This window comes from Sinocyclocheilus anshuiensis, unplaced genomic scaffold (assembly GCF_001515605.1).
Source record: "Sinocyclocheilus anshuiensis isolate Anshui unplaced genomic scaffold, SAMN03320099.WGS_v1.1 scaffold702, whole genome shotgun sequence".
In the NCBI taxonomy this organism is placed as follows: domain Eukaryota; kingdom Metazoa; phylum Chordata; class Actinopteri; order Cypriniformes; family Cyprinidae; genus Sinocyclocheilus; species Sinocyclocheilus anshuiensis.
Genome location: NW_015548184.1, coordinates 110,470 through 117,241, shown reverse-complemented (window position 1 = coordinate 117,241; position 6,772 = coordinate 110,470). Strand labels below are relative to the sequence as shown.

General features: G+C 37.4%; 1 protein-coding gene and 1 long non-coding RNA gene across 2 annotated transcripts in view; one reads left to right on the top strand and one right to left on the bottom strand.

Moving 5' to 3' along the window:
• pear1 (platelet endothelial aggregation receptor 1) overlaps positions 1-6,772 on the bottom strand; it is a 46,888-nt gene that overhangs the window by 31,514 nt on the left and 8,602 nt on the right. The window lies entirely within an intron of this gene.
• Positions 4,932-6,772, top strand: part of LOC107704889 (uncharacterized) — a 10,597-nt gene continuing 8,756 nt past the window's right edge. The window contains exons 1-2 of the long non-coding RNA XR_001636019.1: positions 4,932-5,007; positions 6,398-6,399. This is a non-coding gene — a long non-coding RNA (uncharacterized LOC107704889). The remainder of the gene's footprint in view (positions 5,008-6,397; positions 6,400-6,772) is intronic.

The following is a 6,772-nucleotide window of genomic DNA, read 5'->3' as shown; positions in this document are numbered from 1 at the left end:
AAACGAGTCGTTCGTTGTAGTTTTTGAAAAGTGATTTCTGTTAAATAAAATATCTCCTTTTGAAGTGGACTTTGAGCTTTGTAACTTTGCAGATCTTTTTTATGCTCAAACAGCAACATTACAGACTAACCAAAGTTGAAAAAGCATAATAGGACCCCTTTAAAAGAACAAATTCAGTACACACGTGATTGATTATGCTTACTTTATATAGGCAAGCAGATGAGCCCAGAATGTGAACGTAATGCGCTAAATGGTTCCGTGTTTTCTATGGGAAACCATTTAATGTGAAACTTTGCGTTACGTTTATATTCTGGGTTCATCTGCTTGCCTGTATGAAGTATGCATCATCAGTAAGGTGTATACTTAATTTCGCCTTTTAATATCAGCATTTTACTACATTACTACTTAATGCAAACCGTGTAAAAATAACTGGCGGTCAGTGGAGCAAAGCCTCGTTTTGCCCTCCAGGTGGGCGTTCCTATAAGGGTGTGACATCACGTGAAAACAATCAAGTGATAGTGACAGGAAGTGAAGTGGGAGAGAGAGTGGGGGATCAGGAAAGGTCCGTGAGGCCACGATGCTATCTGCGCCAACAGATCACACTTTTTTTGATGGTTGTTTGTGAGATAATACTGATGAAAGGCTAGAAGCAACCCTGGTCCTTGGCATAAAAAAGTTTTAAAATCCCTGTTCTGAAACCATATAATAGCTTTGAGAGAGGAACAGACCCACATTCAACTTATTTACAGCATTGATTCTTTGTTAATTGTACAATCTTATGATGCTTTTACGGTGCGTTTGTGTTCTTTTAGAAAGCTCTAGTCCCATAGTATTTGCAGAGAAAAGCACAAACTTCCTCCTTTTGTGCTTCACAGAAGAAATCCAAACCGGTTTACAAAGACATAGAGGAACATGATTGAAAAATCAACATCTGTTCAATTAATAGTTAAAAGTTTCAGATCTAGCTGTAGGATTCTGTGAGGCTGACAGTGTCTGGCCTCATTGGGTTTGGCTATGGAACAGAAGCTTATGTCATGCTCGGTCTGTAGCTCCTCTAAAAAGAGAAAAACAGGATACGTGGGGGCCCTTCCTCCTTTATCGCTCTCTCTTAACACCCGCCATCTCTCTGGGGTCAGACAGCACTCTTCCACACTCGCACGGGCCACAGAGACCGACCTGACCGCTCCACACATCAAAGAGCCTGATTCCAGATATCCATCAGCAACCACACCCCTGCGTCCGCTTCATGTATCTCGGAGGCAAACTTGACCTTGTGTGTTTGTGTTGGTGAGCGGTAACCGATTCTAATCCCAAGGTGGTTTTGTGCCCAGCTGGCTTATGTCATACCCGCTATATCCGCATGACCTCATGCCTGGAGGAAACTACAGTCGCACAAACACTACGATAAGGCCGCTGTCATCACAACAGTTGTGTTGTGGTCATGCTGATGTACGTTTTTAAGAGTCAGAAAAGACAACAGTCCCCCTATAAACAGAAAAACTTTCTCATCAAGGGTGTGTTTTGTGATTCAAGGCATTTTAAAGTGGCGTAGTCAGTGCGACCAAAAATGGACAGATGAGTCTTTATTTTTGGCTTTGTCTGTTGTGATATTTCAGCAGGAGTGTTTTAAGTGGTGTTAAGTTTTCTGCCATTTAAAGGCATGGAGCCGAGAGCTCCTGAGGCCTTGTGGGGGACCTCACAGTTTGACAGCTGGTTCCTGCAAGACATTGTCGACCATATAACCACAGACTACATGACTGTGGCTTCACTGGGCCTGAGACACATGGTGGCCAAACAAACAAAAACACATTTCTATACAAACACAGGGTTTTTTTTTTTTTTGAATATGCTCGGCCATATTTTTTCAAGTATAGGTGCACACAACCGCACATAATCAAATTATATTCACATAAAAGCACACATACTCGCGTTCACGAACTTTGGTGAGTGTCGCCATGCTAAACCAAACCCTCTTTGGCAGAGAAGTTAAAGAGATGGGCACTTCTGAGGTTTGAGCTCTTTAAAAAAACATGACCGAGCACCACCATAATTACAAGGGCCATAATTTATATGGCCCAGAACATGTAGAGGCAAAAACCAAAGCAGAAAAAAAACTAACTTTGCATTTAATTCAGTCTTTTTGTTTTAAATTTTTTAAAATTTGAATGTAAATTTTATCATTTGAAACGGTTGATAACTGTTATTATTGCCAAGGGCCATAATTTATATGGCCCAGAACATGTAGAGGCAAAAACCAAAGCAGAAAAAAAACTAACTTTGCATTTAATTCAGTCTTTTTGTTTTAAATTTTTAAAAATTTGAATGTAAATTTTATCATTTGAAACGGTTGATAACTGTTATTATTGCCTGTATATTTAAGTGTAAAGTGAATCTAACATCCACGTTCATGACTCAAAACTATGACATCTGAAGTATTTATTCCTGATATTAATGTTTTTCCAAACAGGAATTTGACAATAATTCCAATGGAATGTTGATTAACATCGCAGCACGACTCTTCACATCCTTATCTAACCGGAAATGTTTCCTAGCTTACCTCTTCCTCCTACTCACGTCTTCCTCTACTCCTCCTCTTCCTCTTCCTCTCTGCTTCCAGTGTGGTCTGAGATGTCCACCCACTGATATCAAGACAGACGCCCTCAAGTATATGAGCGACTCATTTAACCTGTTCATACTGCAGAATCATTGTTCGAGAACCACTTTACTATGAACTCATCATTAGTTGACATTATTTTCAATAGATGGTCTTTAGAAGAATTTTCAGTTCTAAAACCAAACAGTAGGTTTACACAGTACATATTGATTTTTATTATTTAAAAAAAAAAATGTTTATTCATTATCTTTAATTATATTTTTTTCCCAGTCACGCTTTCTAATAATTCTGACATTCACTATGAAGTATGAATATTGTTGGGTCTGTGACATATTGTTTATTTTTATCTACACTGTAAAAAGTGGTGACTTGCAATTCTGCCGTGCAAAGGCAAAAGACCGTAACTTTGATTTTTGTCGAAAATTAGTTATTGATATTAAATGAGTTATTGATATTTTTGGGACATTCAAGACATCCTTTATCATGTGTATAAGTATCTTGAGTCAATTTCGTTGTTTTTCCGAGAAAATAATGGGTCGTCTCAACCGTAACTTCGAAAAGCCCCGGAGAAACCAAGGCAGAACACCATATAACACCAGTTACTGCTCTTTCACTTTGTTTGGAATGCTCAAATTGAGTACATTCAAGACATAATTTATCATTTGTATAAGTATCTTGAGTCAATTTTGTTGTTTTTCCGAGAAAATAATCGGTCGTCTCAACCGTAACTATGAAAAGCCCCGGAGAAACCAAGGCAGAGCACCGTATAACACCATTGCGGCTCTTTCACTTTGTTTGGAACGCTCAAACTGAGTTACGGCGTTCTGACTTTGTTTAGCCGCGCGTCAATATGAAGTTACAGTGCCGGCTTGAAGTTATACGGTGTTCTGCCTTTGTTTTACTGTCCATTAAAGTCTGCCGCATTTTAATTACGGTGTAGACAAACGAATTAGATAGACCGCGATCAACCAAACAGCTCCATATAACAAAGCACTGCAAAGCCTAGATACCTTGGCAGCAATACGTAATCGTGAATAACCTTTACAGATTTTTCTTTTCTTTTTGTAATGTAGATTATCTGTCACTTCTAGTTGGACGTGTGTGGACTCGAATGCCGTAGCTAACCTGATCAATCATAAAATCAGTATCCTACTAACAGTTCGCAATTAAATCCATATCCTACCTTTTCTTGTAACCCGATAAAATCAATCCATGGCGATGAACGTCATCGGAGATGTTTAATCCACAAGCATTCTGAGAATTATTCCAGCTTGCTGGCGTTCACATCAATCCACAAGTCGTTCTTTTAGGTTAGGCTATTTCATACAAGTCAATATAAAAGCAATTATGCTATGTCTAGCATTATTTTACGTTACTGAGCATAGCAAATAAATTGGTATCCACTGTATCCACTCACATGTTTAACTTTTAGTCTGCTTGTTATGGTCAAAAAAAAACAAAACATGAATACAGTCACATTAATATAGCCTATGCAATAGCCTATAGGCCTTTGAGACAGCCCATGATCACTAGATTTTATACAGGTGTTACTATAACGATTTTGTAAATGATTATGATGATGATCATGATGATGATAAATGATGATCAGCAACCAAATATTGATAATGTGGAAGTTACTGCCTTTTGCCTTGGTGTGACTTCTCACGTTTTGCAGACAATGCAAAGGCAGAGTACATTAACTTCAAAATAGGAGTAAAAATCAAGTTTGAGCTCACAATTTTTTAATGTAGATCATTTTCATTACTAAAACATCTCATTCTTAAATTTCCAGTGTCCTACCTATAATTAATTTGGCTGGACAAGTAAAAAACTTTAAAGTCATTTTTCTCAGTTTCACACTCTAGCGAGTTAAGGTCTTTTGCCTTTGTAAGGCAGAATTGTTACCTTAAAGACCCTAGTAAAAAAGTAATATATTTAAAAGTATAGTTCAAATCTATTAACATATTCACTGACATATCGCTCAAGACTTACTGATATCAACATTTTTTAAACTTTATTTGGAGTACTACTTGTGCACAATACACATTTCTTAATATTAAGCCTAAAATGTGTTTTAATGTCACTATTGTTAAGGACTGTGTGATCTTTGAATAATATCTTTAAATGCAAGATATTTAAAGTGTACCTAAAGTCTACTTGCAATAGTTCCACTTTAGCATAATCAAATATACAGTACTTCAGTATATATTTAGTTGGACCTCAGCACTACTTCTGCGCAATTAAAGCGCTTTTAGTACAAAATTAGTTTAATTTAGCAAACTTTAAGTATACCAGTTTAGTATACTAAAAGTACAATTGCATGGTCTTTTTAATAAGTACATAGATATGTAAATTAATTTGTAGTATGGTTAGCATGAAATAAATGTATTTTAGTATACTTATTTGTGCTATTTCTACCTGATTTAACCCATAACAATTAGGTTTGCTGGTATAAATGAATTTATATATTTTGGTTCAGTGATGTAAAATAATATTTTTGACTTAAACCAGTTAATTAAGATGTGACCATTTTTAGGTCACCTTTTGTATTCAATGTATTGTAAGTCGCTTTGGATAAAAGTGTCTGCTAAATGTAAATATTATTATTTCATATATAAACCCTCACCTCAAATCCATGGAAAATGTACTGTGCAATTTACAAAAGGTTTATTTGTTAGTTCTTCATCAACTGTCCTTAATCAAAACACCATGAGCTCCAAAGAGTTGTAAGTTTTAGTGCTAAGATATGTGAGCAATTTTAAATCTAAAGGGCATGAGAAACTAATTATGACACTCTGAGATTTTAAGTTCTGTAAACAGCTTTTGTTTAAGAAAGAGGCTTTGAAAGGAATTACAAGGATGTTTTTCAGTTTTTGTTTCTTCCCAAAGGGACAGATGAGGTTACCCTCTTAATTTCAGTGACACGGCCAAACATGACATCATGACCGTTCCTTCAACATTGATTTATCTTCCTTGTTTTTCAATACTCACAGCATAAACAAGTGGACACTATTCTTCCATTGCATGCATAAAAGGAAAACGGGATACTCTAAAAATCTAGGCTCTTATAATCTTCTGCTTATTGCACTTGGGACTGTGACCCAGTTTAGGTAATTGCTCTCTGAAACTTCTGTCACAATGATTGTTGCCGAAGACTGATAGGAAGAAGACTGAGTTCAATTTTAGCTCCAGCTGTGCCGGCACATCAATCACAATTTCATGAATGATTGGCCAGTAGCTTAGACTATGGGACAAAGATGAGCTGCGTTTCCTCTGTCAGTTCAACAAAGTGTACAGTATGTCATCCACAGAGAGGAAATGCTGAACAAATGTGTATGTGTGTAAAGAAGCAGCCAAGTCAATCGTCACAAGCCCACATGAGCGTACTTGAACTCCACGTGCACGTATGCATGCCTATATACACAGCTCTCTTAAAATGGGGGGTCTCTAGTGTGACTCCCCCCTCCCCTGCTGGCTAAATTGATTGCAGATTTCCATGAGCGCAGAGCTGGCTTGTGTATGTGCGTGTGAGGCCCTCAGGAGTCTGGGCGTACAGTCAGAACACATGCGAGAGAAAGAAAGGAGGAGAAAAAGAGTGCCGCGGTCCCAATAGGACCCAAAGGAACATCACTCCATGCAGGCTGGAGACCCAGAATCACAGCTGTGGAGTCAGCTGAGTGAGGGACATTTTCCTGAAAGAACTTCTGTCAGCACCATCAACGTAACAACTGTGGAATCGTGCAGTGAAATAATAGAAATATGAGCTCAAATCCAAAATTTTAGAAGTGACATCAAAACGTGAAATTTACAATAGACAACATGAGTTTAAGTGATTAGTTGTTCAGACGGGGTTCCCAAAAACCTCTGACCAATGAATTTCCATCCGTTTTCCAATCATTCTTAGAAATTTGTAAACAAATAATTTTATAGAGATTATATATATATATATATATATATATATATATTAAAATGTATTTTAAGATTTAAAGATTACATTTGGTGATTTGAGCTGGGTTAAGCTGGTCCTTAGTTGGTCCTGAGCTGGTTTAAAGTGGTCATGTGCTGGTCCTAAGCAACTAACTCCTGCTCAGGACCAGCTCATATAACCAGCTCAGGACCAGCTTAAACCAGCTCAGGACCAACTAAGGACCAGCTTAA